Genomic DNA, 14,028 nt, shown 5'->3' with positions numbered 1-14,028 from the left:
ACGCAATGGGAGAATATTTCTTTTTAAGAATGGGAATGTGGGTCAGAGATGGGAAACAAAATTAGGAGATAAAGTCCCTCTGAAGGGAGAAGTGCAAATTGAAAATTTCTTTAGGGTTATATTTGGGGCTGTGTTCAATAACACTGAACCTTCTTAAGAATGCCCTGCATGTACAGGTTTGCAGATTTTGTAAATTCTCCCTCGTGAAATACCAATAGCAGTTCTAGTACCAGGGGATTGGGTGTATGGGCTAAAAAGTAAAAAATAATCCTATTTGTCTATGTGAAATAGACAAATAATATAAATTATATTTGTAAGGTGATGATCTCAACATAGTTGGTTAGATGAAAGGAAGAGAATCCAGAGATTCCTTTTGGCGTTTTGAGCCCAATGTGCTAGTGTAGCCAAATAATCTGGGCATCATAAAGCAAGTGTTTTACAAAGAACTTGAAAACATCGCCTGGATCTTGAGTTAAAAAAAAAAAAATCTGTGAAGGCCATATAAATATAATCTAGATACTCCCTTGTCTCTTGCTCCTATTAGAAACACCGAAACCACCTACTTTTCCATTTTCTCACTCTTCCACATTTATGGGTATCCCCAGGAGATTTTTGACTTGAACCCATGGGAAAGCCCTATGGACTACCAATATTTATTCCCCCCTTTCTGGTACTAAATTCTTTCCAGAGTACTGCTGAGCGCTGTCACTTTCTTGGCACCTCTGGTTTCTTCTGTTCTCTAACTGCGAATGCACTAAACATCCTGAGGTCCAAAGTCTCTCAAAGTACATTGGCAAAGAGGGGCAGGACATTTAACCATTCCCCCCTCACATTCGTAGATGGGTACCAAAGCACTTGAGTACCCGATTTGAGAAGTTATAACCCTTTCAGTTCTTACAGTTCCCATGGGAAACTGGGGAACTCCTAACATAGACCCTACCAGGCTGCCGCAGAATTCCTCCTCTTTCCGTGTGAGGTTTTGCTGCAGGGTTGAGCTTCCGGTGGCAGACTCTCCTTTATCTCAAGGAACAGCCTTCTGGTGCTCCCGCTATCATAATTCAGGCAAGGGAGACCGGCATCCTCAACTTTGGAGGCTGGCATCGTTGGGGGTGGGCGGGCATCTATTCAATCTTCTCAAAAGAGTAACATAGCTCTCGAGACGAACCCGGAGGGAACATAGAGGACGTAAATTAAACGGAGCTTTTAATGGAAGCGATTTAAATGAATTCTTAAATGAACGATTGCGGGAGAAACAAGGACACTCCTAGGTTTGCAGATACCTTTATTAAATAAAGCTCTTTGGGGGTAGCTAATGCCCCTGGGATCAACAGTAGGAGTAGAATAGAGAGTGACCGAAAACTTAAGTAAATCTCAGAAGGAGTTAGTACTAGAATTTCAGGTATTGGAACTCATTCTAACCACTCCACTTAGTAGACTAAAGGATGAGATTTCACAGGAGCCCAGCTCCAGCTCCGGTTGTTACTCATTTGGAGAGGATTTTGAATTTTTCACTTCTCCCTTCCCGTTTTTCCCCAATACAGGCTGTGAATTTGTCTACGACCCCTATCAATATTTAAAGGGAAAGGCGCTTAGAACAAGGCGAAGTAGGGAGGAGGACTTTGAAGCTGTGTTTCTCAAACCCGTAAAGAGCAATAATGGGTAAGAAGGCGTGCAGACTCCTTCCTTGCCCAATCAGGTGCACAGGAAGATGTCCTTTTACCAATAAAAATAAAGTTCGCTTTCCGGGGGCGGGAGGGTTAGCTTTGACTGCCAGTTCTCCAAAGCAACGATGGAGTAGAAGAATGAGAGTGATTAAGGGTAGGACCAACCCAGGAAAGGGGGCGGGGTGTGGGTGGGGGTAACTCTGAGCGGCGGCGGGGCTGGCCAGTGAAGTGCGAGAATTGCTGTTCCTGTTGTAGTGTTTCCCGCCAATCAGGAAGGCCAGGGAGTGGGTGGGGCGGGGAAGAGGTGGGAGGAGCTCGCAGCACCGCCGGGCGCCCGTCGGGCTCTGGGCGAGAGAGAGAAATCCGGTTAAAATCAGAGTCGGAGGGAGGTTTAACCACAGATCGGTTCCGATCGGATTATTCCTTAAAGGGGACGCGCCATTGTCAAGAGAACGGAGCCTTGGGCTCGAGGGCGGGGACCGGCGGCGCCTGAGGATCGAGGCAGCTGCACTTGGACTGGGGACGGGTAGGTGTTGCCTGGGGAAAGGCGCTTCATTTCACTTTCTTTTCCAGTCCCATAGGCAGGCGCCGGGATGCCTGCCGATCGGCAGCCACAACCCTGGCGGGAGACTAGGTCGCCGGCGCTCTCCCGCTGCCCTTCCTGATAGGAGCTCGAGGGGGAGGCGGGCCAGGATGGCAAGCTGCGCGGCCCGGGCCAAGACTCCTAACGGACGCTAAACCGCGGCGTAGCCCCCGCCTCAACCGAAAACCCGCCGGAGGAGCAGCGGGTCCTTGGGGAGCGCCGCGCGCCTCGCTCCCCCGCGCGCGCCGCTTCCTTGCGCGCCTCCTTCTCGCGCGCCCCATTCTGCTAGCGCGCGCCGCGTCCTCGCGGGAGCCGCCCCACCAGGAGGAAGGCGGTGGCGGCGAGGAGGAGGGAGGTCGGCGGCCACTGCTTCACCGTTCGGGGCGGAGAAGGGAGGGCTAAGGAGCAAACTTAGCGCGGCAGCTGGCGGCCTTGGGCGAGAAGGGAGCGCGCGGAGTCACCAGTCCGGCCCAGCATTGTCAGTCTTTTCCTTTGCTCTCGTCACTCCGCCCACTGTTTGCGATCGTGGGGAGGGGTGAGAACTCGGGTGCCGTGCCACCCCGCTCCTGGTCGGCGAGCACCCCCAGACCCCGAGACTGGCCGGAGCAGAGGTCGGCCCCACGGACGCCGCAGCCACCGCCCGCGGGCCGTCGGGGCCTATGAGTGCCTTTGCTGCTCTCAGTCTCCGCACTGGCGTCGCCTGTCTGGGCGCTGAGCTCTTCTTTGCAACTTTTCTTTGGCGATTGATGGAAGTTGTGGCTTCCGGGCGACAGGTTCTTTGGGCATAACCTCATTTCTTGCGTCTTGGAGAGGCAGATTTCTAGGGTGAAATGGTTCTTGATCGCTGCCTCCCCCCTCAGTTTCATTCCTCTTCACCTAAAATCGCTACCCTAGTGGATTTGCAATTGTAAGGGGGCATTAACCTCTCTCAGGTCAAGATAATTTGAGACCAAAAAAAAAAGAGGGGTGCTGATGAGGAGCCAGAGCTCTGCCTAGAGCTGAATTTGCCTTAACCTTTGAACTATAGAAAGTATTGCCTCTACTTACTGGCGGAGCTTCTTTCCGAAGAAAGAAAACTGCAAAACAGAACGAAACAAAAAACTCCAAGTTGCTAGGGTCTATCGAATTAGGGGGAAAAAAATAGACTTTTGATAGAAATAAAGTTAGTTTTGTAACAGTTCTGCCTAGCAGCTATCTTCCATTAAGTTAATTTCTGCTACTGAATCTTTAGGCATTATACTAAGTAACAGCAACTTTTACTATTGATAAAATGAATGTAAGGTTCCCCCCCCCCGTCTTGAGCATTAGTGCTATGCTGTACCTGTCAACGCTTGCTAAAGAAATTAGAAACAACGCATCCTTGTTAAAGACCTTATTTAGAAAAGGAATGTTTTCATGAGCATTCATTTTTGACAGTTTCTTCTTGTGCAATACTTTGTAGAGTACTTGCATGTGCAAGTTACAAGCCTATAAACAAAGTTGCAGTGGGTGTGTTATTTTGTGGTCTTTTTTGGCTACTCATTATCAAAGACAGCATTCCATCCTATCTTCTCTTGCATTCTGAGTTATTTTGTAAAATTACTTCTTTAGAAAAGTGCATTTTGCTGGAAACTCCAGTCCAATTTTTTTTTTTTTTTAAAGCAATACTAACAACTTCCCAAAGTGTTCATTGATTAACTTTTTGGTAACTTTAAGAGTGGTGTGGAGCATTATAAATTAAGTTCACGGGAATAAAAATAGAGGAGAAACTACTCAGGAAACTAAAAGCCAATTTCAGATAATAATACTTGAGAGATGCTTCACTCTTCCCATAGAATTTAGGAAGTGTAGACACACAAAAATATGATCTCTTGTAGTAATCTTGATATCTGGCATAGTTACACCTAATATTCTCTTTCCTCATCTTGTCTTTGAACCTCCTCTTTGATAAGAATGTCAGGCAACATTGCAGGCAAAATCCTCCTTTCCATCTCATGGTAGAAAGTAGAAGATTAAAACAATTTTCCAAATTTCTCTTTTTGTTTACTTTCCAGCGTATTTAAACAATAGAGGAGAGAATTCCTGGACTTTTAAAAGATCCCATATAAAGCAAACACTCAGAAAGAATTATCTTTGAAATATCCAGGCTGTGTTTCCTGGAAAACATATTTTTTCCTGCGTGCTTCTTACATTGTTTTAAACACATTGTCTTAAATATACACATTGCCAAGGCATTTCTTCAATTGTGAACTGTCCCTTGAGATCCCTGGGAACTAGAACCGTCCCCTATTTCTGTGAAAATTCAGTGGGTCACCTGGTACATTTCTAGTACCCAATCAATGTGTTGACTTAGGTCTTTGTAACAGCACAAGGTAATGTTCTGTAGAAGCTGCTAGAGAGGATTATTTTTTAAATAAACACCTTTCTGAACAAGTTACACCAGAGAACCACAATAGTGTAGTGTCTGGGGAAAGATGTGTTAATCCAGGTGCTTTTTGTTCTGTCTACAAAAAAAAAAAAAAGTGATTTAATTGTTTATAATACCTGTTCCACAGACATCTTTTGTGATGATGATTGCTTGTTGTCCCAATTCTTCTTCTTCTTCTTCTTTTTTTTTTTTCTTGGTCTTTTTGTCTTTTCTGGGGCCACACTGCAGCATATGGGGGTTCCCAGGCTAGGGGTCGAATCAGAGCTGTAGCCTCCAGCCTACACCACAGCTACAGCAATGCCGGATTCTTAACCCACTGAGCAAGGCCAGGGATTGAACCCCCAACCTCATGGTTCCTACTTGGATTCATTAGCCACTGTGCCACAATGAGAGCTCCTGTCCCAATTATTAGAATTAGATTTAATCTGTTAATATCTGTTGAGGACCCATTTATTTGAGGAGTATTACGGGGAGATAAAGTAGAAGTGGATAGCAGTCATTGCTCTCAAAGTTATGGAGTATAATGGGAAGATGCAAAATTATCATCTCTCGGGGAAAGATAGCGTGTATGCCAGTGCTGGAACAGGTGCAAAGTAACAGTGACCAGGATTCAAACCAAAGGGGTAAAGGCATAGTGGAATGAAAGAAGAAACTTAGGTGATATGGAAAAGTTTTCATTTCTTTATACAGCAAATTTTATATTTTTTAAAAATTAAATATGTTTGGGATGTATTCACTACTTGAACTATTTAAAAAAAACTTGTTATAATTGATTTACAATGTTCTGTCCATTTCTGCTGTACAGCAAAGTGACCCGGTTTTATATATTTATGTATATAAACATATTTTCTCATATTCTATCATGTTCTATCACAAGTGATTGAATTTAGTTCCCTATGCCATACAGCAGGACCTCCTTGCTCATCCATCCTATTTTTTTTTTTTTTTGGTCTTTTCTAGGGCCACTCCCGCAGCATATGGAGGTTCCCAGGCTAGGGGTCTACTTCGAGCTGTAGCTGCCGGCTTACGCCATAGCCACAGCAATGCCAGATCCTTAACCCACTGAGTGAAGCCAGGGATTGAACCCACAACCTCATGGTTCCTAGTCGGATTCGTTAACCACTACGCCACGACGGGAACTCCATCACAGTTTGTTTTTAAATTCAAAATGCTATAATAAAAACCTTGGTCAGGGTTTTTTTTTTTAAAAATGTTGTGAAAATAATTGTTTTAAAAATCACCAGTATTCCTAATTTTTTTACTTCAATGAATTTTATTACATTTATAATTGTACAATGATTAGTATTTGTAATTTTTACGAACCAGACTCTCTCCCACACCCTCTCCCACCCCCACACCTGTTCTGTTGCTCAGTCTTTCTATTTGTGGGGAAAGAATCAGATTGTTAAGAAAGGGGCCTTGTAAGGATGGTCAGTGATGGAGATGACCAGGCCAGGAAGGATTCTGACAGAGGACACTTTCTATGGAGTTTGACCATAAAATAGCAAGTGTGATTTGTGGAATTTTGTGAAGAGTTGAAAAATTTAAGATAACAGCTTTTTATTGAGGTATAATTTACATACCATACAATTCACCTCTTTAAACTGTACAAGCCGATGGTTTTTAGTATATTCCGGAGTTATGCACCTCCCTTGCAGCCAGTTTGAGAATTTTTTCATCACTCACCACCTTCCCTACCTCCCTCCTCAGCCCGAGGCTCCAACTAGTCTACATTCCATCTCCAAACATTTGCCTATTCTGTGAGTTCCCGTCGTAGCATAGCAGAATCTGACTAGGAACCATGAGGTTGTAGATTCGATCCCTGGCCTCACTTAGTGGGTTAAGGATCCAGTGTTGCCGTGAGCTGTGGTGTAGGTCGCAGACGAGGCTCGGATCCTGCGTTGCTGTGGCTCTGGCGTAGGCAGGTGGCTACAGCTCCGATTAGACCCCTAGCCTGGGAACCTTCATATGCCGCAGGTGTGGCCCTAAAAAGCAAAACATAAATAAATAAAATAAAATAAAACTATACATTTGCCTATTCTGGATATTTTATATAAATGAAAGATAACATTTTAATACATGTGCATTCCTGATGAATCAGTCCCTCTGATGCATAAATCCTAGGAGTAGAGAGAGTCCTTTCATGATGTGTGTAGCTCCAAGTTTAGAAAGATTTTCTTTAAGAGGCAATTGATCTAAATCCTTATTCTATCCAATCGTGGGGAGAAATGGAAAAAGAAATCCTTCCCCCCCCCCCATAAAAATTCTAAGACTCCTTTTTGGTGATGCTTTTTTATATTCAGTTCATCATTTGGTAACTCTCTATGACTTAATAATTTATGTCTCGGAGTTCCTGTCGTGGCTCAGTGGTTAACGAATCCTACTGGGAACCATGAGGTTGCGGGTTTGACCCCTGCCCTTGCTCAGTGGGTTAAGGATCCGGTGTTGCCATGAGCTGTGGTGTAGGTTGCAGACACGGCTCAGATCCCGTGTTGCTGTGGCTCTGGCGTAGGCTGGTGGCTGCATCTCCAATTAGACCCCTAGCCTGGGAACCTCCATATGCCACAGGAGTGGCCCTAGAAAAGGCAAAAAGACAAAATAATAATAATAATAATAATAATTTATGTCTCAAGTTCTGCATACTGGACTTAAATAAAGGACAGTACCTTGAAAAAAGTTGAAAATACTTGGTAAATTCTCAGAGTTCCCATTGCGGCTCAGTGGTTAACAAACCTGACTAGTATCCATGAGGGTGCAGGTTCAATCCCTGGCCTCACTCAGTGGGTTAAGGATCCGGTGTTGCCATGAGCTGTGGTGTATGTTGCAGATGAGGCTTGGATCTGGCATTGCTGTGGCTGTGGTATAGGCTGGCAGCTGCAGCTCCAGATGCTTCGACCCCTAGCCTGAGAACCTCCATATGCCACAGATGCGGTCCTAAAAAAGACAAAACCAACCCCCCGCCCCATGTTTTTGGTGGTTCCATTCATGTATCTTGGGTGTCGGTGAACTCCTAACAATGTGTTTGCAGAAGCTCCAGCCACTAGTCTCAGTCAGCAATATATAGATGACCATATTTTGTTCATTTATGGATGAAACCATTCCTTTCTAAGTCATGTCTGCTTGGGGGCGGGAGTAGATGTGCTTATTACTTCACTGTTATCTGAATCTATTTGCTCCATCTGTAGTAGTTTCCTCACCTTTCTGATTTGGTATTTTCCACATGATAGGAGAGTAGAGCCCATAACTACACTTGTTAAATGGTGGATAAAAATGGTAGAAGGTTCTGGGTGAGAAACCAAAGAACTTCCTGTGTGTGGAGCTTTAGTGATAGGCCCTTGTTATGTTGGTTTTTATTGCTTAAAGGACACCTGCTTCTTTCCTGGTTTTGGACCCTGTTTCTGGTAGGTGATGTTTCTTGATAGCAGAAGGTGGTGTCGTGAGGTGGTATAATTACCTGATGATGTTTAAATTCCCCTGAATGATGGCTTTCTTAAAAATTCTATCTTATTAAGTTACACTTAATATGTAACTCAAGTAGATGGAGAATAATTAAGTGGATGGAAAATAATTCTTTTCTGGATATCTTGGTAGTGTACTGCTTTCAAGAGCCCACCCCCAGGCTTGGGCACAGAATATGTATATGCACTGGTATATTGTTTGCTGCAATTCAGAACCTAATGTAATATCATGAACAGAAATTAGAGGCTTTAAAGAACTGTGAGATTCCATGTGAAATAGCCATATGTGCCTATTATCTAGATATTTATATTTAAACTTGATGGTTTCGGATCTTGTTTTCTTTGAGCTAAAATTATCTTTGTAGATAGGCTTTTCTGTGTGTGTGTTGACGATAACATATAGACTGTGTGTTGTACTTCATATTCCTGGCAATACTGAACCCATAGTATACTTCAATAGATACTGGTTTTAGTCATATATTTCTTTATGCTTGTTTCACTTTTTCCTCTTGTAGAAATCAAGGAGTCGTAATGTTTTTAGAGCTGTTCTGTCTTTGGCAATGATCTAATGCAGCTCCTGTATTGTGTAGACAAGGATGAGATTCTGACTTGTTTGACCTATGGATAAAATTGAGTTCTTTTTGATTTTCAATCATGTTTTTCCTGCTCTAGCATATGCTTACCCAAGTACAAAATGTAAAAGATAAGAGTTTTAGATTATTGTAGCCTCTGGAGTTCCCATCGTGGCTCAGCAGAAACGAACCCAACTAGGAACTATGAGGTTGCGGGTTCGATCCCTGGCCTCGATCAGTGGGTTAAGGATCTGGCATTACTGTGAGCTGTGGTATAGGTCTCAGACATGGCTTGGATCACGTGTTGCTGTGGCTCTGGTGTAGGCCAGCAGCTACAGCTCCGATTAGACTCCTAGCCTGGGAACCTCCATATGCTGCAGGTTTGGCCCTAAAAAGACAAAAAGACAAAAAAAAAAAAAAAAAAAGATTATTGAGGTCTGCAGAAATTTCGTCATTCTTTAGCAGTATAAAAAAGTGTCTGTACCCCCATATGTGTATGTTTGTGGTAAATTATGTAATATTATGTATATAATAAGACATTAACAGAAATGAAATAAAGATGAAAAATATTTTAGAACAACTTAAAATGTATTATTTCTATGTTTTTGATTCCACCTAAAATATTAGTAATTTAAAAAATAAGTATGATTGAATGGCATCACTTAAATTTTTTAAAAAAATAATTAGAAACTCACGAGAAGTTGGAAAAATAGTACAGGGCATCCTGTGTAACCTTCATTCGGTGTCCCCCAGTTGTAATATCTTATATAACATATTTATAACAACATTAAACCAGGACACTGACACTGGTATAATACTGTGACGTAGACATATTCAAATTTCATGGCTTTTACTGCACTCATTCATGTGTATGTGTGTATAGTTATATGCAATTTGATAGCATTTCATGTCTAGATTTATTTAACCATTGCCACATCAATCGAGGTACAGTACTGTTCTGTCACTGCCAAGAGGCTCCCAAACACAGCTTGAGGGTCTCTCCTTCCCTACCCTCTCCAACCCTATTTACTGGTATCTTGTTCTCAATCTCTGTAACTGTGAGTTTTTTTTTTTTTTTTTTTTTTTTTTTTTTTGGCTTTTTAGGGCCACACATGCAGCATATGGAGGTTCCCAGGCTAGGGGTTGAATCAGAGCTACAGCTGCCGGCCTACACCATAGCCACAGCAACTCGGGATCTGAGCCGCATCTACGACCTACACCACAGTTCACAGCAACGCTGGATCCTTAACCCACTGAGCGAGGTCAGGGATCGAACCCTCAACCTCATGGTTACTAATCAGATTCGTTTCCGCTGCGCCACGACAGGAACTCGGAGAATGTTACGTAAATGGAATCATACTGTATGTCACCTTTTGAGATCACCTTTTTCACCCAGCCCAGTGCCCTGAGAACCATCCAGGTTGTTGTATGGATCAGTAGTTTCTTTCTTTTTATTGCTGAGTGGTGTCTGGTCTATCGATATATCACAGTAGAGTTTATTCACCTAGTGGAGAGCATAGGTGTTATTTCCAGTTTTGAGCTGTTAAGTGTAAAGCTGATGTGCACATAAAACTATATGTGTATGGGTTTTTGTGTGAACATAAGTTTTCATTTCTCTGGTATAAAAGCCCAAGAGTGCAATTACTGGGTCGTATTGTAAATGCATGTTTAGTAAAGTGCATGACTATATTCCAGACTATATTCCAGAGTAGCTGTATATTCCCAACAGCAATGTATGAAAGATCCAGCTTCTCCAAATGCTTGTCAGAACGTGGTTGTTTTTCACTAATTTTTTAAAATTTTAGTCATTCTGATAGTTGCATAGTGATAATGCATTATAATTCCCTAGTGGACCAATGAATTGTTTCCCTAATGAGCAGTGGATTGTTTATTTTTCATTGCCGAGTTTTGAGAGTTCTTTATACATTTTAGATATATCTTTTGTTAGATATGTGGTTGGCACAAAATCTTCCCATCCACAGCTTGTCTCTTCATCCTCTTAGAAGCTGTTTTTTTGTTTGTTTGTTTTTGTTTTTTGTTTTTGTCTTTTTGCCTTTTCTTGAGCCGCTCCCGAGGCATATGGAGGTTCCCAGGCTAGGCGTCGAATCAGAGCTGTGGCCACTGGCCTACACCAGAGGATCCTAGCCAAGTCTGCGACCCATACCACAGCTCACGGCAACGCTGGATCCTTAACCCACTGAGCAAGCCAGGGATCGAACCTGCAACCTCATGGTCCCTAGTCAGATTCGTTAACCACTGCGCCATGACGGGAACTCCCTCTTAGAAGGGTCTTTTACAGAGCAAGACAGTTTAAAATTTTCATGTAGTGCCTTTAATCATTGTTTTTTCTTTTCTTTTTTAAAATTTTTTTATTCTTTTTATTTTTTTGGTCTTTTTAGGGCTGCACCCACGGCACATGGAGGTTTCCAGGCTAGGGGTTCAATCAGAGCTGTAGCCACCAGCCTGCGCCAGAGCCACAGCAACTTGGGATCTAAGCCGCATCTGTGACCTACACCACAGCTCATGGCAGTGCCAGATCCTTAACCCACTGAGCGAGGCCAGGGGTGGAACCCGCAACCTCATGGTTCCTAGTCGGATTCGTTTCTGCTGCACCGCGACAGGAACTCCAGTCACTGTTTTTTCTTTTATGATTGTGCTTTTGATGTCATGTCTATGGACTCTTCACCCAGTCCTAGGTCTGAAAGACTTTTTCCCTATGTTTTCTTTTAAAAGTTTAATAGTTTATATTTTACCAGATAATCACGTTTCTTGTGGCTTGCTTGTATTTTGCTTTATGAATATTATGTTTAACCTGCATTTCTTTGCAAAAATCTTAAAAATCCATTCATGGGATCATAATTCTAATGAGATCTGCAGATCTGATTTCTTGGGCACACGCGGGCTGCCACAACGTGTTGTGATCTGCCGAAAGTGGATGGGTGAGGACATCGAAAACAACCCCTCCAGGGTACGAAACTCTTGCTTTTCCCTTAGGGAGAATTTTACCTACTGCACTACTGGGTGTGTTGTCAGTGTCACAAATAGAAACCTTTTTAATATTTTAAGCTAGAAGAGATTTCACATGTATTAGGTGCTTACAGAATTGTGAGAAGGTGCTCAGAGCAGGTTTTAGTGTGGCAGTCCAGGAGTAACCCCCCAGGACAACCCACAGGGCACTCCAGGAGCTATGCTGGAATCCAGGCTTATGTCACCTCTGCCCTCACTGCTGCATTTGCCTCCAGACACTCTCCAAACTGCAGGACAAACCCCCAAGCTGCAATCCAGGATTAGGAAGTCTATCAAGACACCTCTGCTGCTGCTGCTCTGCTGCTGCTGCTGCTGCTGCTGCTGATCCCACCCTGTTTCGCATCACCCAGAAGCTGGGGGTTCAGGGTGGGGGATGGACACTGGAATGATGCCGTAGAGGGATTTCATGTTTCCACAACTGTGCTTGGCCCCCAGATAACTAAAAAGGCTCCTTTTTAATTGCCTGTAGGTAGATGGGAGGTCAGGTGAGCAGATCTGTGATATCCAGCATAGTTCACATAAAAGCCACAAGATGGAAACAGCCCAACACAGAACTAAGAGAGGGTGCTGGTGTCAGTCTCACACATCCAGTATTAGTAAAGCTCAATTTCAAATTTATGATAACACACATGTATAATCTACTGGTATTTTCATATCTTGTTGGCTTGAGACCCCTTCTTTGAGGGGTGCATTTATTCCACTTTGAACTTAATATATTTTGTATGACTTAAATGGTAAGAACACAGTAGGTCTGGTATGCTTTTTTCCCCCAAATATTTAAGTTTATCTTAATATCTCCGAATTTCTGAAACTTTATCTTTCCCTTTTTTTGGCTGCACCTGTGGCATGTGGTAGTTCCTGGGCCAGGAATCGAACGTGTGCCATGGTTGCAACATGCCCCACAGCGGCAGCAATACCGGATCCTTAACCCGCTGTGCCACAAGGGAACTTCCTGTCTCTCCTTTTTTATAAATATATACAAGTATGAAATGTTACTGTCTTGGGGAACAATGAATTCAGTCAATAGTATTCTTTTGCTGTCGGGACACAACCTCTCTCTGAAGAAAACTGAAAAGAGGTGGATTTCTTCCTAGAACCGTCCTTTGATACCAGAGACACTACAGCCGACAACCATCGCTGCTTTGGTATCTATTTGTGAAAAATATCTATTTGGCATCTAGTGTGTTTATTGCATACTTTGAATTTTATTCCTGCACAAACCCAAAAATCAGACATGTGGATATCTTTGCAAAGACTGGTTTTATATGGTCTGTAATGGCCATCAATTTCAAATGTAATAAAACAAGTTGGATGAAAAATTTTGAGTATGCCTTCATGTGCATTTTTCTAGTGAGAGGTCCAGAGGTTCATCAGATTCCCCAAACAGAGGCCATGGCCCAGGAAAGATTAAAAACGGCTGTGCTAGGCCATTCCCATCATGGCTCAGTGGTTAATGGATCTGACTAGGAACCACGAGGGTGCGGGTTCGATTCCTGGCCTTGCTCAGTGGGTTAAGGCTCCAGTGTTGCCATTAGCTGTGGTGTAGGTCACAGACGTGGCTCGGATCTGATGTTGCTGTGGTGTAGGCAGGCAGCTACAGCTCCAATTAGACCCCTAACCTGGGAACCTCCATATGCTGTGGGTGCGGTCCTAAAAAGACAAAAACAAACAAACAAAAAAAAACAAACCAACAGAAATGGCTGCTCTAGATGTGTAAGTTCAGTCAAGACATTTGCCAGCCCTTAACACCAAGGCTTCTGCTGCCAATCACAGGACCCCCCCCCCCGCTCCATCTTGTATCTGTAACCTTATCCCGGGACAGGAAAAAAAAAAAAAAGAAAATTGTTGTTACCCAAGTGTTTGAGGAAGGGCCAGTGAGCATCACAAGTTCATTATTAGATGAGAAGGGACACCTGGAAGTCAATTATATCATCCCAATAACTGCTTTTTTATTCATTTGTTTTGGCCTTGCCTGTGGCCTGTGGACGTTCCTGGACCACAGATCGAACCTGTGCCACAGCATCGCCTGAGCCACTGCAGTGACAGTGCCAGTTCCTTAACTCAATACACCACAAGAGAATTCCAATCTTTGTGTGTGTGTGTGTGTGTGTGTGTGTGTGTGTTTTATAAAGAGGGTGTGTTCCCATATCGTCTCTTGAAAAATAATGTGTTATATGTGTCAAGACCTATTAGACTGTTGATAATCTCTAATCTAATACACCTTGGGGTCTTTCTCTGAATGCCTGAAATAGTTATAAAAATTATATGTTCAAATCTGGAACCTAAAATTGTACAATTTTAGAAGAAATCTACAATT

At 43.1% G+C, this 14,028-nt stretch overlaps 1 protein-coding gene across 25 annotated transcripts in view; it reads left to right on the top strand.

The window, feature by feature from the left end:
• Window positions 1-14,028, top strand: part of FRYL (FRY like transcription coactivator) — a 351,368-nt gene that overhangs the window by 46,851 nt on the left and 290,489 nt on the right. For 21 of the 25 annotated variants that reach the window (XR_014812414.1, XR_014812413.1, XR_014812412.1 and 18 more), the window contains exon 1: window positions 1,982-2,190. The exons of the other annotated variants lie outside the window; for them this stretch is intronic. The gene's annotated coding sequence lies outside the window, so the exon portion shown is untranslated. Of the gene's footprint in view, window positions 1-1,981; window positions 2,191-14,028 lie in introns of those variants that run through there. 25 annotated transcript variants of the gene reach the window in all.

This window comes from Sus scrofa, chromosome 8 (assembly GCF_054392235.1).
Source record: "Sus scrofa isolate SSC_HxYL_T2T_F1_AM1 chromosome 8, Sscrofa_HxYL_maternal_Yorkshire_Landrace_v2.0, whole genome shotgun sequence".
Taxonomy (NCBI): Eukaryota; Metazoa; Chordata; class Mammalia; order Artiodactyla; family Suidae; genus Sus; species Sus scrofa.
The sequence above is the reverse complement of the archived record's forward strand: the minus strand, read 5'-3'. Positions and strand labels throughout refer to the sequence as shown.